This window comes from Lissotriton helveticus, chromosome 1_2 (genome assembly GCF_964261635.1).
Source record: "Lissotriton helveticus chromosome 1_2, aLisHel1.1, whole genome shotgun sequence".
NCBI lineage: Eukaryota > Metazoa > Chordata > Amphibia > Caudata > Salamandridae > Lissotriton > Lissotriton helveticus.
The window spans coordinates 426757562-426778075 of NC_136058.1; the positions used below are offsets into that span (position 1 = coordinate 426757562).

Genomic DNA, 20514 nt, shown 5'->3' on the forward strand with positions numbered 1-20514 from the left:
TGAGGAAGAGACGGCGTTGACTTGTTTGGTCAATGATAGGGGGGAGTCTAGGATGAAGCCCAGATTACGTGCGTGGTCCGTAGGTGTGGGGGCGCTTCCTAGGGCCGGAGGCCACCATGAGTTATCCCAGGCTGAGGGAGATGATCCTAATATGAGGACTTCTGTTTTATCCGAGTTGAGTTTTGGGCGGCTGTTCCTCATCCATTCGGCCACTTCTTTCATCCCTTCGTGTAGATTGGTTTTGGCTGTGTTTGGGTCTTTGGTGAGGGAGAGGATCAGCTGGGTGTCGTCTGCGTAGGAGATGATGTTGAGGTTGTGTTGTCGAGCGATGGATGCGAGGGGACTCATGTAGACGTTGAAGAGTGTGGGACTGAGTGAAGAACCTTGTGGTACGCCGCAGATGACTTCGGTGGCCTCTGATCTGAAAGGGGGGAGGCGGACTCTTTGCGTTCTTCAGACGAGGAACGAGATGATCCAGTCCAGTGCTTTTCCTTGTATTCCAATGTTGCTGAGACGATGTATAAGGATGTTATGACAGACTGTGTCGAAAGCCGCGGAGAGGTCAAGAAGGATGAGGGCAACTGTTTCTCCATTGTCCAGTAGTTTTCGGTTGTCGTCTGTAGCTGCGATGAGGGCGGTCTCGGTGCTGTGTTTGGCTCGGAATCCGGATTGGGATGGGTCGAGTGATTTGTTGGATTCGAGGAAGGCGGCTAGTTGACTGTTGACAGCTTTCTCAATGACTTTGGCAGGGAAAGGGAGGAGGGAGATAGGGCGGTAGTTTTTAAGTTCGGTGGGGTCTGCTGTGGGTTTCTTCAAGAGGGCGCTGAGTTCGGCGTGCTTCCAGCTTTCTGGGAAGGTTGCGGAGTTGAAGGAGCAGTTGATGACGTCTCGAAGGTGGGGAGCGATGATGGAGTCTGCTTTGTTGAAAATGTGGTGGGGACAAGGGTCGGTTGGCGATCCTGAGTGGATGGAGTTCATCAGGCGGTTGGTGTCCTCCGTGGTGACTGGGTTGCATAGGATTGTATCAGACGGGGGGACCAGCTAGTTTCACTCATTAACTGATTTGCACCTCTCCACTGTGCTTCATCCCTAAATGAAATAGATTGACTGGTGGGGGGGTTGTAAGACGAGAATAGCACGAGGGGGGAGGGGTCACCCATAATAGGAGACAATGAAGGTCCAGGGAGCACACAGTCAGATGATTCCAATGTCAATGTGAGAGTTATAGAGCCCGGTGGGGGAAATGTGGAGAAAGATGCAGGGAATTTGGGTGAAGTTCCTGTAATGCCCACTAACCCTACAACTGTCACGGCAGGCAGTCAATAGTGGGAGAGATTAAGATCATATCCTGGCGCCGGGGAGGGCTAAGGGGGGTCTGACTATTTATGTCGATCTCAGACTCTCAGGAAGGTGGAGTGAACTTAGATGGGCCTCGGACTGCACACTGGGACTCACATATCGTAATATGGGTTTTAATTTAACTGTTGTAAATTTCTATAATGCCATTACTACAGGACAAACTCTCCAAAGCCTAAATGAATTAGGGGCTCGGCTGGCGGAGCGAGGGGCACTGTGCTCCCAGTTAGTATTAGCAGGGGAGTTCAATTGTCACCCATGCCCCTTCCTAAGAATGAATGAGGGGAACTGGTCGGCTTGCCCGACTGTAGAGGGGTGGCACCTGAATCACACAAGGGAAGGAGGAACGCTGAATAAGATCCTGGGCAGGCATGCCCTAACATATACCATGGATTTGATTGGTGGGGAGGGCAATAGCACGGTCACCCCTACTTTCAAAGGCAGGGCGAAGGGCACTATAATTGATTTTATTTTCGTTACACCCATGTTAAAGTGTCAGGTTACAAAGTTTGAGATAGAGGTTAGCATTTTCAGCGACCATAACCCGCTTCTCCTGTGCATCAGAGATTCAAATGCGGTACTTCTATCACAACGTAGGGGGGCCGGAGGTTTGATTAAAGCCACTGACCAAGGTAGGAGACTAAGGCGGGTCAACACGGACAGTGAGTCATTTTACAGAATCTTACTGACACAGGTCGAGTCCAACGTTTGGAAGTGTTTGGACTTGGAGGTTGAGGGGGCAGACCTGATCAAGGCATTTGAGGGAGCTGCCAAACAAATAGATGGCTTACTTAGGGGTAGGAAGATCAACAAGGAACACAGTGCACCAAGGTGGTTCGATCATGACTGCATCCTCACCTTGAGGGATCTGAAATCGGCTCTGAAATGCGTACCTAGGGACAGAGGGAAGGTATCAAGCTGCAGGGTTAGGTACAATAAAACACTAAGATGCCGCAGAACCGTATTGCAGAACCAGGCATGGGAAAACTTGAGAGAAGCGGCCGAGACAAAGGACGCGACTGCTTTTTGGAGAGTTGTTAATGAACCGTGCTTTCAGGATTCAAATAAACCCAAGCTGGCCTGCAACATCCTCCTAGAAACCTGGCTTGAGCATTCCAAGGGCCTGTATAACCATTGTAGCATTGAGAACTGGAAAGTGTGAACCCACCCCAGATTACCTTTTCCTTGGGAGAAATAAAGGCGGGGATTGAGGGGCTAACCCGTAATAAGGCGCCAGTACCTGATGGGATTCCACCAGATCTCCTCTTAAGCCAGAAAGAACTCTGGGTGCTCATACTCACCAGAGTAATAAATACCACAGTGCAAACAATGATGCCAATATCCTGGTCTACGGCCACAATAGTCCCCATATTTAAAAATGGGGACAGAATTAGCCCTCAATGCTATAGGCCTATTTCATTAATTGATGTTACCGTGAAAGTGCTAGGTAGGGCCATTCTTAACCGATTGATTGATTGGGCGGAGGAACACAAGATCATTACGGATACCCAGTATGGGTTTAGGTAGGGTGCGCTCCACCACAGATCAATGCCTTAATTTATATCTCCTGGCAGCCAAGTACACCGTAGCCAGTGAGGGGACGGTGTACATGGCTTTCATGGACCTCACCGCGGCATTTGATCGAGTAAATCTGAAGAAATTGTGGGGACTATTGGGGGCCTTGGGAGTTGACCCTGGTCTGGTAAATATATTACGGACACTGCATCAGAATACTTCTGCCCAGGTCAGATATGATAAGGAGGGAAAAGTCACAGACCACTTCCCATGCTCAAGGGGAGTGAGGCAGGGATGTATTTTGCCCCCTTCCTCTTTACATATATATATAAATGGTTTGACCCAGGCGCTGGGAGCTCTAGGGGTGGACTGACCGCAGATGGGTAGGAGAGGGATACCGGTGTTACTGTATGCAGATGACGCAGTACTCTTGGCCCGCACTGCGCGTGGACTGCAGCGCCACATGGATGGCTTTGTCCATTTTATGGATAGCTTAGATTTGTCACCGAACCTCACCAAATCATGTGTTATGGAGGTAGGGAAAGACCATCCAGCAAAACTAAGTATACAATAGGCACACAGGGACTGGAAAAGGTCAAGTCATTTTCATATCTGGGGATCATGTTCGACAGTCGCCTTAGTTTTAAAGCCCTTGTGGAGGAGAAATGCAATAAACGAATTAACTCAACAAGGGCAACTATGAATTTTGCAAAGAGTCTAGGCCGATGGTCTCCGGAACAAATCCTGAACCTCTACAGTTCTGTAAGCTGTGCCAAAGTTTTATATGGGAGTGAGGTCTGGGGCTTTATAGACCCGCTTAAGTTACAAAAAGAAGAAAACAAATATTTGAAATGGGTACTGAAAGTCCCACAAAGCATTTCCTCCTACGTGGTTCATGAGGAACTGGGTATAACCCATCTGTGCGATAGGCTGCAATGGAACCCCCTTGCATGCTGGATTAAGGTATGGACAAACCCAAAGGCGGCGTTAAGTCAACAAATAATATCAGACTGCATTGCACAGGCACGGGGTTACAATATTCCTTGGAGTAGACACATCAATGAAAACCTGTTAGCCATGGGTTGTGTTGAATATTTTACCCACCCGACCAAATTGCTATCTAAGGATAAGGGCCGTATTAAGTCAGAATTTTTAAACAGAGCCAAGTCAAATAGGGAAGCAAAAGAGCTGACTAAGCCATCAGTAAGAACTCATCAGTTAACAAAGTCGTGCCTGGGCGTGGAACCTTATTTGTGTCTTATTTACAATCCTCAAGACAGATTTCTCATGACCCGTTTCAAGCTAGATTTGTTACACCATACTTTGGCGGTTCCAGCAGGCTATACAACGCATTTGGAGAGTAAGGGCTCCTGTGGCTGCGACCAACGGTCTCCACAGGATACGCTCCATTTGGTCCTACTATGCCCATTTTACGCTTACCCATGGCGACTATTTTTAAAAGGTATTTTAAGGAAGGCCAAGTTCAAACAAACTAAGGTGGCCCTACTGTTTCTGAAATTGTCAGTCGAACCTTTAAAAACTTTTCAGTGTAGTACATTTTCTAAGATTAGCGATGAAACTCAGAACCAGTAGAGGGGAGGAATAATGGTCCTGTGTGTTCAATATTTGCTCTGATTTGCACTATACTATGGATGAAACATTTTTAACCGGGTACCTCCTTGTCATTTCTATAAGATGATCCCCGTGCCGAATCATTTATATTTTATGTATTGATGTTAAACAGGTTTTTAGTATGGTTTTTATAATGTATGAGATATTGTTTTTTAACACTGTACTTTTATGGTATTCGTTTATGCCGAATAAAGTATATTTTGAATTGACTTGATTGTGTTTTATTTTAACAAATGTACATAGCAGATATTGGTGCTTGCTTGTTTCACAAAAATGATCGGATACCTGCCTCGGAGCGCACTTCTTACCGACGAGTATGGGGTTATCATGTTGCTGCTACAAGGTCCTTACCTGTGCAAGTTATCGGGAACGATGCAGGGGCAGACCCAAACCAGCCACACATGGAGATCAATGACAAATACTGAAGAATTAACAGAGCTTCCAAGCTGGTGACCATTACTTAATTGACCTTGAAAATAAAAGACACGTTTTTAGTATCCTGGTGACTCATGACCATAAAAAACAAAGGTTATACATTCAATATTGTGTCAAATACTTAAAAAATAGAACTGGATGTGCTGAATCGGAAGTTGTCCCAGGTCATTCGTGACACCTTCCACCACTATTGCTTATGGGACTAGTAGTTTTGTTTTTCTCATTAAAAGGATGGGCTCTAAAGTCCCAGTGTTCTAAGTGATGTTGGTTAAAATCAGAGGCCTGACGGAGATGAAGCATGACATGGCTCTGCTTAGCAGTGAGATGACTGACAGTTCCCCAGCCCTTCAATTCTTTGACAGACAGAGGCTCGTTCGCCATTCATATTTTTTTGCAATGACAAAGAAACTTTTATTGTAGCTTCTGTCAACTGAAGAGATAAAACCCCTGGGCATGTTTAATTAACTACTGACAAACATGAACAATCAAGAACATGAGTTTCTGGAAAACTATCAAGCACCCAATCAGGATCAGCCACCCTTCACACCCAGGAATTCTTGAGGCTTGGCTTTGGAGAGGATGAATTGCACGTGGGTATAAGCAGTGGCGATTGGTACATAGGGGCGAATGGGGCATTGCCCCACTAGCCTCGGGAGTCGGGACGGGGAGGAAGACAAGAGAGACACGTACCACACACACGCAATGCAGCAGCGTCAAATCAATGAACTGCTCACTGCCCCGTGTGTGACAAATTAAATTCAGTCAGTCTGACTCTGACTGTTTTGTTTTTTTTCGTCAAGGGATGGACGATGACGAGGGCACAGCAGGTCAGAGACCTCCTGCGCATGTGCTGGCCGGGGCGAGGAATATTGCTCGCCCTGGAAGCACATGCGGAAAGAGTGGTGTCACCATGAAGGGAGTGGCGTAATAAAGGCAAAAAAGGCCGGGTTTCAAATGGGTACAAAAGGGGGTGGTGATAGACGGAGCATCTGAACCAATCAAACACTCACACCCAGTCAACAGATCTGGATTTAATCCATCACTGTTCTTTAGCCCACTCTGCCACCCCAGTTCAGACATGGCCATATGCAAATCAGTCTGACCCTGTGCCTCATGGGAACAGTCCAGCCCGAACTGCCAAGCCATGCCTTTCCTGGACCGGAAACAAGCTTCCTAGGACCAGTTTCTGGCATTTCAGCTGAACAAAGCGGTCCATCACCACCCCCTTTTGTACCGCTTTGTTCGCCATAAGTTGGCAGGGTATGCTCGGGCGTGAGTCCCTTGCTCACTTTGCCACTGGATTCGAGCAAGCCTGGCTGAAGACGGCTGAAATGCCAGAAACCGGTCCTAGGAAGCTTGTATCTGGAGCGGAGACACACGCAAGCAGCAGGTTAACAGCAGCAGCATGTGCGCACTTCTCTTCTGCTGCATTGTTTTCCTGCCCCGAGGAAAGGGATGGCTTACTTCATTTATCTACAGTAGATGCAGCTTTATTTTGCATACGTTATGCCACTTGATTGGTAAAAGAAATAAATGAAATACCGCTATTCCAAATATTGGCAGGTGTCGCTGTGACGTTAAATGGGAGCTGTGTTGATGTGTCTGACTGTTTTTGTATCAATACATCTGTTTCCCATTCCATGTTTGCATTGAGTAAAAGACAGCCTGTTTCTGTTTACCAATCTATGTACAAGCATTTGTAATGCAATAGGTCTCGCAATTACACGAGTTTAAGCTATTGGTATTGTAAATGACAATGCCTTTTATTTATGTTTTAAAAACGAATCAAAAATAAAAGGCATTGTTATTTGTAATGTTAATAGCTCAAACTCGTGTAAATGCGAGACCTAGTGCATTGTAAATTGTTGTTTTGTAAAAGCGCCCCATACTGCTCTTTCACTTTAATGGCGACTCACCCCTTTCTTTAGACACGGCTCGTCTAAGAAAAGGGGCCCGGCCAACATTAAAGTTAATGCGCTGCATGGGCGTTTTTACAAACAGGCATTTGCAATGCAATAGGTGTCGCATTTACGAAACTCTGGTAAATACGAGACCTATTGCATTGCAAATGCTAGTTTCAATTTACCATGAGCAATATCGACCTTTTTAAAACAAACTCTTTTCCATGTGCACCTTTTGCATTTTCGTGCTAAAGCAATACATATATTTTTGATAAAACAAAGAGGGTGGCACATAACTCAGCAGGCCACAGGTTGGTCATTTAGACTCAAATGTGCAAATGGCAGGTCAATACACATGTCCAGCGCTTACAAATCCAAGGGCGTGAACACACATCTTTCTCTGGGTTGGGGCAATGCACCAGTGAGAAAAGACCAGGTAGAATGTACTACTTTTCTCAGTTCTCCCATTATAATCGAAATAATGTTGATAACTATGCAGTGTAAGCATCTTGTAGAGTTAAGCACCTAAAGGAAATAGGCCCCAGAGCTGTGAACACTTCACAACTAATGTGCTTGCACCATTTGCTTTGTGGAAAGATCGAGCTGTAAGAAATAAGACTAGAATCAGTTCCTATTGTAAACATTTTGTTACATTGAGCAGAAAAAATGAGAAGACCGAATGCACTCAACTATACCTGGAACAAGAAGCCAGGTGCTTTGAAATTCCGTTTAACTGTATCCACTCTTCAAACACCCGCCATGGGGCCCCCTGAGGAACTAAAAACTGAGACACCTTGTCCCAGACCCACCTGGACACCCAGGGAGCTGTCAATGGCGCCTGTGCCAAACAACCTATCAGCGCGGGGTAGAGGCTTTGCATTAACTGCGCATGCGCTCAAGACTGACACTGGTGAAGATTGCATATGCTTAACAACTGCGCATGCGCTGAGGATAGACAGCGATTGCATAATGATTAACAACTGCGCATGCGCGGAGGACTGATCACAGCTGGCGATTGCTAGTGATTAACAACTGCGCATGCGCGGTGTTCTTCTATTTCGTTCCCACTGCGCAGCCCCCGAGCGAGGGTTACTGAGGGTCTTTTGGATGAACCACCTGAGCATGCGCTGAGGACAGACAGCACTGCGAGTGCGGGTTGAAGATTGTCTTTTGATTAACAACTGCGCAGAGTATTGACACTACGATCCCACTGCGCAGCACCCGATGGAGGGTTACTGAGGGTCTGTTGGGTGAACCACTGCGCATGCGCGGGGGACAGACGGGACACTCGGGCCTTATATCAACAGCTGAGCATGCGCGGAGGACAGACAGAGCTCTCGGGCCCTATATCACCACCTGAGCATGCGCTGAGGACAGACAGCACTGCGAGTTGAAGATTGTCTTTTGATTAACAACTGCGCATGCGCAGAGTATTGACACTACGATCCCACTGCGCAGCACCCGATGGAGGGTTACTGAGGGTCTGTTGGGTGAACCACTGCGCATGCGCGGGGAACAGATGGCACACTCGGGCCTTATATCAACAGCTGAGCATGCGCGGAGGACAGACAGCGGTCTCGGGCCCTATATCACCAGCTGAGCATGCGCTGAGGACAGACACTGCCCCCTGTACCGGGGCACGAGAAGTCATCGAATGAAGTGCATTGGAAGAAATAAATATCAGAAATTTCTATATTTTGAACAATGAGAACCTCTAAACAAATTTTGAAAATAATGGGAAACAACTGAAATGAAAGGTCACTAACATATTTATTTATTTATTTATTTATGCGATTTTCTATAGCGCAAACTTTACCCGAAGGTGTCAGAGCGCTTTACATAAGCACCAGTTGAAAAACATAAGGACTTAGGATTACATGCGTTACAAAAAGGTTACACACGGAAAAAATTGCAAATGTACAAGATGTAAAGTCACACAAGGAGGAGATACAAGTGGATATACTCTAAGAGTCACATAAGAATGGTAGATAGTATAAAGGTCTACAGCATGTACTAGTGAATAGAGTTATCTCTATATACAGAGGGAAGGGATACGAATGGATATACTCTAAGAGTCACATAGAAATGGAAGAGAGCACAACAGTCTACTGCATATACTAGTGATTAGAGTTATCCCTATATATATATATGTATACACACATAGTAGAATTTCTTAGGCAGAGGTCCCTTAAGTGGGGTCGTAGGGGGGCATGTGGTCACAACACCAAGGGAGGGTGGGAGGGAATCAGGGTAAGGAGAGAAGGCAAGGCAGAAAAGGGAAGAAACATTTGAGGAACATCGAGGGGGAAACGAGGGAAAAGGTTAAAAGACGAAGGAATGGAAAGGAAAGACGGCCGAGAACAGCAGCAAAATGGCGGGCAGGACAGAAGGGAAATTAAAGAAATCCATGAGAGTCTGTGGTCCACAAATTCAGTGCCCCAAGTGTTTCCCGTACCGGGGTCTGTAATTATGGCCATCCGACTCTCCGATGCGTCTAATAGGAGTGCCCCTGGCCATTTTGAAGTCAGAATGCTCTTCGTGCGTACAGACTTGCTGACGGGGCGATGGCCAGAGCGATTAGTTTTTTCCAAGGGGTTCCCCATTGTGCTCTCATGGGTGTCTGTGCTCCGCTTAGTCAAATTGGGGGCATTGGGAGTCAGCAAACTTTATTTGTTGTTGGGGAGGTCGTGAGTGGCGGCCATTTTCAAGTCAAGTCAAGTCAAACATTTGTATAGCGCGCTACTCACCGGAGGGTCTCAAGGCGCTTAAGGAAGATGAGTTCACTACTGATCGAACAGCCAGGTTTTGAGTTGCTTTCTGAAGGAGAGGTGGTTCTGTGTGAGACGGAGGTGGGTGGGGAGGGAGTTCCAGGTCTTGGCCGCCAGGTAGGAGAAGGATCTTCCTCCCATGGTGGCTTTCCGGATGCGTGGAATCGTGGCGAGGGCTTGGTTGGACGATCGAAGATGGCGGGTGGGGGTGTAGAAGGTCAGGCGAGTGTTGAGATATCTGGGACCTAGGTCGTGTAGTGCCTTGTGTGCGTGGGTGAGGAGACGGAACGTGATTCTTTTGTTGACTGGGAGCCAGTGCAGGTCTCTCAGGTGACCGGATATATGGTTGTGGCGGGGTATGTCTAGGATGAGTCAAGCGGAGGTGTTCTGAATACGTTGAAGTCTTTTCTGCAATTTGGCTGTGGTTCCGGCGTAAAGGGTATTTCCGTAGTCCAAACGACTGGTGATGAGTGCTTGGTTGACTGTCTTCCTTGTTTCGGTGGGGATCCATCGGAAGATCTTTCGGAGCATGCAAAGGATGTTGAAGCATGATGAGGAGACGGCGTTAATTTGTCTGGTCATCGAGAGGGAGGAGTCTAGGATGAATCCCAAGTTGCGAGCATGGTCAGTTGGTTTTGGTGCATTGCCTAGTGCCGGGGGCCACCATGAGTCGTCCCTGGCAGAGGGAGATGTGCCTAGGATGAGGACTTCCGTCTTGTCAGAGTTCAGTTTTAGGCGGCTATTCTTCATCAATGCGGCTACGTCTTTCATCCCTTCGTGTAGATTGGTTTTGGCGGTGGTTGGGTCTTTGGTGAGGGAGAGGATCAGCTGGGTGTCGTCTGCGTATTAGATGATTTTGAGGTTGTGTTGGCGTGCGATGGATGCGAGGGGGCACATGTAGATGTTGAAGAGGGTGGGGCTGAGCGATGATCCTTGTGGAACGCCGCATATGACTTCGGTGGCCTCTGATCTGAAAGGGAGGAGGCAAACTCGCTGGGTTCTTCCAGCGAGGAACGAGATGATCCAAGCTAATGCCTTATCCTGTATCCAGACGTCACTGAGGCGTTGTACAAAGGTGCGGTGGCAGACCGTGTCGAACGTTGCAGAGAGGTCCAGGAGTATGAGGGCCGCTGTTTCTCCGTTGTCGAGCAGGGTCCGGATGTCGTCTGTGGCTGCAATGAGGGCGGTCTCGGTGCTGTGGTTGGCTCGGAACCCGGATTGTGAGGGGTCGAGGGAATTGTTTGATTCGAAGAAGGCGGCGAGCTGACTGTTAACGGTCTTCTCTAAGACCTTGACGGGGAACGGGAGGAGTGAGATGGGGCGGTAGTTTTTAAGTTCGGTGGGGTCTGCTGTAGGTTTCTTCAGGAGGGCGCTGAGTTTGGCATGTTTCCAGCTTTCCGGGAAGGTAGCGGTGTCAAATGAGCAGTTGATGATGTCCCGAAGTTGGGGTGCGATGACGGAGTCGGCCTTGTTGAAGATGTAATGGGGACATGGGTCGGTTGGAGATCCGGAGTGGATGGAGTTCATCATGCGGATGGTGTCTTCACTGCTGATCAGGGTCCAGGCGTGGAGGGTGTTGGTGGGGGGCTTCGGTTCGGTGGTGGGGGGAGTGGACTGGTCGCAGAAGCTGTTGTGTATGTCTGCTATCTTGCTGTGGAAGAACGAGGCTAGAGAGTCGCAGAGGTCTTGAGAGGGAGTGATGTCGTTGTTGCCGGCGTTGGGATTGGTGAGCTCTTTGACAATGCTAAAGAGTTCCTTGCTGTTATGAGCGTTGTTGTCTAGTTGATCCTTGAACGCTGATTTCTTGGTGGTGCGGATTAGCTGGTGGTGTTTGCGGGTGGCGTTCTTGAGGGCGGTCATGTTGTCTGTGGTGGGGTTTCTTCGCCAGGTTTTCTCTAGGGTGCGGCAGTTCTTTTTGGAGTTCTTGAGGTCGTCATTGAACCAGGAGGCTTTTTTGCTTCCTGTCTTGTTGGGATGGTTTTTCAAGGGTGCTAGTTCATCAGCGCAGTGGGTGATCCACTTTGCGAGATTGATGGCTGCTTGATTTGGGTCCGTTGATGTGGCAAGGGGTTTTTGGTTCAGAGATGTGGTGAGCTGGTCGTGGTAGTTTTGTTCCAGTTTTGGTGGGGAATTTCTTGCGGGTGGTGGTGGGTCGTAGTCTTTCTGAAGCTAAAGTGGACGGAGCTGTGGTCTGTCCAGTGGAGTCCTATGATATAATTAAAGGTGATGTGCTTGCTGGAGGAGAAGATTGGGTCAAGCGTGTGACCGGCGTAGTGGGTGGGGGTGTTCACCAGTTGTCTGAGTCCAAGATTGGCGAGGTTGTCCAGCAGGGTGATGGTGTTGTTGTCATTGTTATTTTCCAGGTGGAAGTTGAGGTCCCCAAGGAGAATGTAGTCCTCGGAGGGGAGGGCGTGTGGGCTGACGAAGTCAGCGAAGTCTTCGCTGAATTGTGTGTGGGGTCCTGGGGGTCTGTATATGAGAGTGTTGTCTTGGGGTCGGTTTGGATTTGGAAGTGGAGGTGTTCGGTGGCTATGGGGGTGTCGTCGGAGTTGGTCGAGATGCGGATGGTGTTCTTGTGGATAATGGCGATGCCTCCTCCTGTTTTGTTGATGCGGTCTCTTCGGATGATCTTGTATCCGTCCGGGATGGCTATGGCGATGTCGGGTGCTGATGAGGCGTTCATCCAGGTTTCCGTGAGAAAGGCGACGTCCGGCGCTGTGGTGTCGAGTAGGTTTCATAGTTCAATGGCATGTCTGTGGACCGAGCGGGTGTTGAGCAGGATGCACTTCAGGTGGTTGTTGTTGGAGTTCAGTTTGGTGTTAGTGATTGCAGCTTGGGTCCTGATGCAGCAGAACGTGCAGGAATGGCAAGTGAAGGGTCCATGGGTACTTCCTGGGGCGGCTCTGTGACAGTCGATAAGGCGTCCGGTGTTGAGTGCAGTGAGGGTTGCGGCGTCGTAAGTTCGGCGGGTGGGATGGTCTCTGGGTGGGCCAGGGGGTCTGGCGCTGGGCGCGGTCCAGGCGCGGACGGGCGTAGACGAGCTTACCTTTGGCGTGCCTTCAGTGGGGAGGGGATCGTGATGCTGGAGGGAGCGGGGGTGGGGCCGCGGGGGAGCAACGGCGGGGATCGCGATGTACACAAAACTAAATTAGGCACAATAATAAAGCAGGCACAACAGTATCAGCAGGGGCATGGAGGACGATGAAATAAAATCAGTGCAGCAGCAATACCAAATGAATGCAGCCTCACAACACAACAGTACAGCAGGGGCACAGAGGACAATAACATAAAATCAATGCAGCAACAATACCAAATGAATGCAGCCTCAGAACTTATCTCCGGAGGGCAGCGGCAGCGATGGGGCGTGAGGAGCGACCGGCACTGACCAGGTCAGGTCGGATCACAGCTCCTGGCTTATCGGACCTCTCCTTTTGGTTCCAGTGGGAGGGAGGAGCAGCTGGGAGGCGGGTGCGGGGTTGCGAGTGGGGAGGGGATCGGTGATGCTGGAGGGAGTGGGTTGTGCCGCGGGGGAGCAGTGGCGGGGATCGCGATGTACACAAAACTAAATTAAGCACAATAATAAAGCAGGCACAACAGTATCAGCAGGGGCACGGAGGACGATGAAATAAAATCAGTGCAGCAGCAATACCAAATGAATGCAGCCTCAGAACTTATCTCCGGAGGGCAGCGGCAGCGATGGGGCGTGAGGAGCGACCGGCAGTCAGATTGCTATTCGTGCGTCCAGACTTGCTGACAGGACAGTGGCAAGAGCGATTATATTTTTGTATGGTTCCCCTTTGTGCTCCCCTGGGAGTCTGTGCTCCGCTTAATCAAATTGGGGGCATTGGGAGTCGGCGAGCTTCATTTGTTGTTGGTGAGGTCGCGCGTGGCGGCCATTTTGGGGTCAGGCGTCCTACCTCCGGCGCTACTCCAGTGGAGAGTTGGACTTGAATCCTTCCAAAAATAAGATCAGCAGTCCGTGCACATGGCTGAGTATTCGGTCGGATTGGGGTCTCACTTGGTGGTTTCTCGTGGGGCTGCAGAGGAGGTTCCAGGCGTGCTGCAGGGGGATCCTGGTCGGGCCGTTGTTTCATCAGAGGAGTGGCGTAGGAAGCATCCATTCGTTTTCAGCAGACGGTGCCAGGTCCAGGCGCGAGGGCGCCTTCTGCCCCGCTTCCTGCTGTTCCCGTCCGGCTCCCTCCGCAGGATCTGCCGCAGTGCCTTTGAGATGCCCTCGAATCTGCCTCCTTCACCAGGCGTCTGCTCGTCCGTGCAGGGCCGCCATTTTAAAGTCTCGGTCAGACGGGCTGCTGCGGGTGAGAAAATGCACTTTTCTTCCATGCCGATCTCGCTACTGCGATACTGCGCATACAACCTCTTTCTAATATAACTACATTTTTAAACTAATAGCGGCAATGAAGACACATGAGAAGGAAGTTTGATGGGGCTGTGAGACACTTGCTTAGCTTGACAAGACCTCACTCGTGGTCGTGGATCAACACTGGGAAGCAGCAGACAAAAAGGAAGTTTTAGAGGCCAGTGCGTCAAGAAATATAGACGGGCCAGTTACTCTGAATCACTTTTGCAAGTGTGCGCTCTGTACAATTATACAAATCTCAATCTCAGCTGCACAGAGAGTGTTATTATTGGTGCAGAAAAGAATGATGCTTCATTTCAACCGCGCTATTCTAAAATACAGACTCTTATTTCCTCTGCAAACAACGTAATAATTAGTTGCCCGTCAATTGTCAAGGTACGAAATTGTGGCTAACATGAGGCTTTTCCAAAAATGACATTGCCATGAAGTAAATGCTAAGTAAGGGATTTTTGCACATTGGTCAGGTGGGCTGAGGGACTTCCTGACGCTTTAAATCACAGACGGGCAAAGTTAGTTTATGCCATTGTTATTTACGAGTGGGAGGCCAAGGGGGGGGAGTCGAAAGCACCTCCGCTGTGTAACTGTGTGTAAGTGTCTAAGTAGAGTAAGTGAGGAGGGAGCGTGCTCGGTGCGGAGGGCCGGGCGGCAGCGTTTAAACAGCAATCACGTAACTGCCTCCAGATGCTATTGTTTGTGAAATAATTTTTTCTGTTGATGATCAGACAGACTTGTGCCGCTCCGCAGCTGTACTGACACAAAAGTACAATAATAAACTGACTGTACAGTTCTAAGTCAGTCACGGCTCTGCCTGACGTGCAGCACTTTGCCTGTTGGGCTGATGTAACTTAAGTAACACTTACTTGGACTAGACGAGTTCAGACTGCTGTCTCTTCCTGGTCCGTCAGCAGTGCACCTTATGCCACACAATGCACATGAAGGACATGTTGCCGATGATGCCCACGGCGAAGATGATCGAGGAGAGCAGCATCACGGCATAAGCGCTATACGAGTTCTCCGTCATGGCGTAGAGTGGGTTCTGGACTTGCGGGCGCTTCTGGTCGGTCGTGGTTCGGTTCCCCAGGGTTCCCGCTCTCAACCCTGTCTGTCTCCGAGGCCCCGCCATGCCTGACTTTGGATGGGTCTGTGATTGACGTGAGTAGTGGCTTGGTAGGCCTCAGGTGGCTCACACTGCTGCACGGCCTTACATCTGAAGTCCCAGGTCTTTACAGGTATAAATGCTTGTTTGTGTGAAATGTATTCACTGCTGGAGGCGGCGGTTCCGTCAGTGGCCACTAGAGGGTTCTCCTCGCCTGCTGATGAAACCCGCTAAGCTGCACATTGGATGAAAGGGAGAAGGGTTTCCTCTTCCGGGTCAGCGCCGGCAGAGACAGCACCAGCAGCGGTGCTGGCATCACTTCCGGCCTCTCCTGGTGTGTTCAGCCTGCTGCAGAGGAGGAAGGAGCCTTGTCTGGTGAGCAGTTACCTTCATCTTTCGACCCTCACAGACCCCCCCCCCCCGAGACACCAGATCTGCCCCCCCCCCCGCCCCAGCCCCAGGGAGAGGAGAGAACCTGGACATATCTGCGCAGGTCTCTGCTCAGGTAGGAGATTGTCTGCACCTTCTGCTGTGTTTGTAGAAATAGACTGAATAATCCTGGAGGGATTCTCTGCAGGTTTGCTATGTGTGACATTTTCATAATTTTAGTGTAATTGTGAGTGACATTTCAAGGACTAAGAGTGACACTTTCTCGCGAGCAAAAATCAAGAAATTAAACATAGGGAAACATAATATTAGAAATTACACCCATTTGACCAACAAGAAACCCTTGCAAGGTTTTAAACCTACTGCAAAGCACCAGAAATTGAAAAACGGGTGTGCCCTTGTAACCACCAGATCATAGTGTTAAACGAATGAGTAACCATGATATTAAACACGTTTTTCAAAAGCAGTTATGTATTAAAGTTCTGTGCCCATACGGTAGACATACTCCAAGGTTGGCCAGGAGAACAGGCTGAGGCAGGAAAACATCGAAGCTGGGCTGCTAGAGCCTGGTTGGAATGATTGATGTGTTGTAAATGTAAATGTATTTGAGCTTATATAGCGCACAGCTACCCGCAGTGGGTTTCCCGGCGCTTGCTTAGGGAACCCGTCTTGGTATTCCCCTGTGAGATAACCACAGGGGACGGCAGGGTATCCACAAGGTGAAAGCCAGGCATCCCGCCGCGAGGGGCCGTTGTGGAGATTAAGCAAGCTATTGCCCAGAGTCGCAGAGTGTGAACCCGTGAGTCGAGAAGGCACCGGAGCGAGAATTATCGAGTCCGTGGAATTTTTAGCCCAAGACCCGCCGAGGCGGGGAATTGAACCCTGGTCCAGGGCCGATCTCAGCTTCCGGGTCTGCCGCCTCTAACCCCTGAGCCACACTTCTCTCTCCACTAGTTGCCAGACAGATCGACAGAAAAGCCAATTACCAACAGATTGCCATAGCCAGGCTTTGCCGACTAGGCCCCTGACTCCTCCCTGGCTATTAATGGTGCGCAGCTGCAGACCATCACAGTGTGGACTCCAGGGCCTTTCTGTCCCACGTGGGACCCGGCCCAAACAGGATGCAAGGCCCCAACAAAATTCTTATCTTGGCCCTCAGTAGTGTTGCAGGATGGGCAGAAGAAAAACAACTTGATTCCTCCCTCAGCCCGCCTTTGCCCACTGGGCCCCACTGGATCCCCTCAGGGAACCCATCAAATGCAATAAGTCTTGTCTATGAGGCTTATTGGCTCTACCAATCCATCATGCTGTACTCTTCACGGCATGAGCACAAAGAGGGAATAAAGGCGTGATAGAGCCTACGTGATCCTTTATATGTGTCATTATGCAAGGGCCTTGTGCATGACCATGTTTCCAAATTGACTCAAGAGCCTCTTTTTGACATTTTGTTACGAGAGGAATAGGTAAATCGCTATGCTTTTAAAGCGATTTCCCCGAATTTTTTATTTGAAGTATAAAATTAAAAAGCAGTAATATAAATACATAGGACTGAGGTGGGGGCGGAGGGGGGGAGCAGCACTCAAGGGAGAGGAATACTGTGGGATCGGGAGGAGCATTCAAACGAACGACAGCAAGAGGGAGCCTGGGTGAGAAAGAGCAACATGGAGCTGCTCCCATGCTACAGATGACTTGCGTACAGAAGGATTATCAATGCACGCTGCACAACTGTGATACTTCTGTTCCATTTGAATGGCACCTAAACATGTTGCATCACTTCTATTTGCATGTCACTAGTATGCATGACTAAGCAAGGCTTAGTCATGCATACTAGTGACATTGGTGGGTCACAGCTGAGTCGGCAGCCAGGAAGTGTAGTTATTCATAAAAACTATGACTACTCTCTCGGGCCAAAACGAACTAAATCATTACCCCAAAGTGGATACTTTCCTAGGCCCGCACGCAATGCCGCCAGCAGCACAGATGTGCTTGGGTCTCAGCAACATATCTTATAACATAGAATCAACACCCAAAAGTCAGTACCAAACACGCGAACTCGACAGCAGCACCTCCGGGGATTGATTAGGCAAGCCTAATGCTGAGGCACCGCAACAGGCGCTGTAATTGTTATTACAAGACGCGTTGGACGGCTCATCGCTTAAATTACACTGCTGAGTCCTCCCTCTCAACCCGCACACCTGACCCACACCTAACGGCATCATCCCTGGCCGCTGTTCTCCCACACCCTGCTCTCCCCCAAACCCTGCTCCCCCTGTCCCCACTCTACCAGTAGCTGAGCCCAGCATTTACAAGATGCAAGGACTCACACCCTGCTCTCCCCCAAAGCCTGCTCCCCCTGTCCCCACTCTACCTGTGGCTGAGCCCAGCATTTCCAAGATGCAAGGACTCACACCCTGCTCTCCCCCAAACCCTGCTTCCCCTGTCCCCACTCTAAGTGTAGCTGAGCCCAGCATTTCCAAGATGCAAGGACTCACACCCTGCTCTCCCCCAAACCCTGCCCCCCCTGTCCCCACTCTACCTGTAGCTGAGCCCAGCATTTCTAAGATGCAAGGGCTCACACCCTGCTCTCCCCCAAACCCCGCCCCCTGTCCCCACTCTACCTGTAGCTGAGCCCAGCATTTCCAAGATGCAAGGACTCACACCCTGCTCTCCACCAAACCCTGCTCCCCCTGTCCCCACTGTACCTGTAGCTGAGCCCAGCATTTCCAAGATGCAAGGACTCACACCCTGCTCTCCCCCAAACCCTGCTCCCCCTGTCCCCACTCTACCTGTGGCTGAGCCCAGCATTTCCAAGATGCAAGGACTCACACCCTGCTCTCCCCCAAACCCTGCTCCCGCTGTCCCCACTCTACCTGTGGCTGAGCCCAGCATTTCTAAGATGCAAGGGCTCACACCCTGCTCTCCCCCAAACCCCGCCCCCTGTCCCCACTCTACCTGTAGCTGAGCCCAGCATTTCCAAGATGCAAGGACTCACACCCTGCTCTCCACCAAACCCTGCTCCCCCTGTCCCCACTGTACCTGTAGCTGAGCCCAGCATTTCCAAGATGCAAGGACTCACACCCTGCTCTCCCCCAAACCCTGCTCCCCCTGTCCCCACTCTACCTGTGGCTGAGCCCAGCATTTCCAAGATGCAAGGACTCACACCCTGCTCTCCCCCAAACCCTGCTCCCCCTGTCCCCACTCTACCTGTGGCTGAGCCCAGCATTTCCAAGATGCAAGGACTCACACCCTGCTCTCCACCAAACCCTGCTCCCCCTGTCTCCACTGTACCTGTAGCTGAGCCCAGCATTTCCAAGATGCAAGGATTCACACCCTGCTCTCCCCCAAACCCTGCTCCACCTGTCCCCACTCTACCTGTGGCTGAGCCCAGCATTTCCAAGATGCAAGGACTCACACCCTGCTCTCCCCCAAACCCTGCTTCCCCTGTCCCCACTCTAAGTGTAGCTGAGCCCAGCATTTCCAAGATGCAAGGACTCACACCCTGCTCTCCCCCAAACCCTGCTCCCCCTGTCCCCACTGTACCTGTAGCTGAGCCCAGCATTTCCAAGATGCAAGGACTCTGTTGGATTCGTCAAAGCAGAAAAAGGGATTGAGGCTTTAAGGGCCGCACCGAGGGTCAAGTTCCTATTGTTACTATAATATGGGTGCAAATGGTCTGGGATACAACCCCTTAGATCCCAACATAAAACAAATAGGAATTTGTTCTATACATCAAACTTCACAAGTTGACCTCGCACACCAAAAACAGTATAATAAACACGATATTAGTGCTTGGTAAACATTTGTTTTGTGACAAAGATGGAATCCAACAGTTCTCCCAAGAAAATTCCAAGTCAATTTTCTTCGTTTTATTCTTTCTTTTATTATTCAAAATTCGCAGATAAAAATAGCCAACGAGTTTCGTCCGAAACCGGACTTCTTCAGGGCTACATTTAAAAAAGATACAAAAGTATATATAAGTGTGTGTATAGATACAGAAGTACGTGCACAGATAAATAGATCATACAATTTAAACTCAGAGAAACAATTTATAATACACCAGACAATTTAGAAATGTACAACATACGAAAAAGAGGACTTGGAAGAAATGCATATAAATTCCAGGGAGAACATATGTTGTTGCCAAAAATTATTCTAGATATAAAACGATATACTGTATACAGAGTATTATTAACCTAACCATTTAAGAAAGGGATTGTGAAAAGAGAGTGACTACTGAACTCTAACTTAAGTACACATTATGGTATTTACATAACAACTTTATAAACATAAATGGTTTTAAATACCTTTACGCAGTGTATTTTTATGCTATGCGTCCCATCCGTCTTGATAGTTGTCTGAACAATGGGGTTCTATAAGTAAATATATCCATGTTTTAGAGAGCATGGTCATATTTAAGATCCTATATTAACAAACAACCGTTGGTATCTATAAGGTTTAAAACTAGTTTTGGTAGAAGCATAGTCGATATCTAAATAGTATGCCTAATCTATGGGGCTATTTTATGAAAATATGCTTTTATTTAAAAACAATAAACTGGCAAAGGAGAGCCTACCTGTTTAAAAACACAAAAGTGTATATAGGGGTTAGAGAACGTTTGTTAATCACAGAGATGGGCAAATGAGCACTTACTATAATTGTGTAGTTGGCAAATCTAATAACATCCATTCGTTAAGATCCAGTGGGACAAGAGAAGAACAAAGTGTATGCCTGAAAAGAAGGATTGGCAGAATATTACAAAGAGAAGTGAAAACTATATGTTATAAGACCAGAGACAACAGTTATTAATTAGTAAATGGTAGTCATCAGAATGAAAGCCTTTCTACATATATCCGTATGAGTAAACGAGGAGTGTTGGACAAATGTCTAAAAAGCCCATAATCACTGTAGTCAATATTTAGACATGTGCGATTTTGAACACATCGCGATAGTGAGGGAGTTCAACTAATTTGAGAAATAGCCTGAGAGTACTTAAATCCCTAAGAATTGAGCACTATCGATATTACGTAAAGATGCAAAAAATACGTG

The 20514-nt window shown here is 48.7% G+C and overlaps 1 protein-coding gene across 1 annotated transcript in view; it reads right to left on the reverse strand.

Moving 5' to 3' along the window:
- Positions 1-7661, reverse strand: part of LOC144804947 (uncharacterized) — a 42948-nt gene extending 35287 nt beyond the window's left edge. The window contains exons 1-2 of the mRNA XM_078671934.1: positions 7535-7661; positions 4855-4972 (exon numbers count right to left, since the gene is read on the reverse strand). The gene's annotated coding sequence lies outside the window, so the exon portion shown is untranslated. The remainder of the gene's footprint in view (positions 1-4854; positions 4973-7534) is intronic.
- Between the last annotated feature and the right edge of the window lie 12853 nt (positions 7662-20514).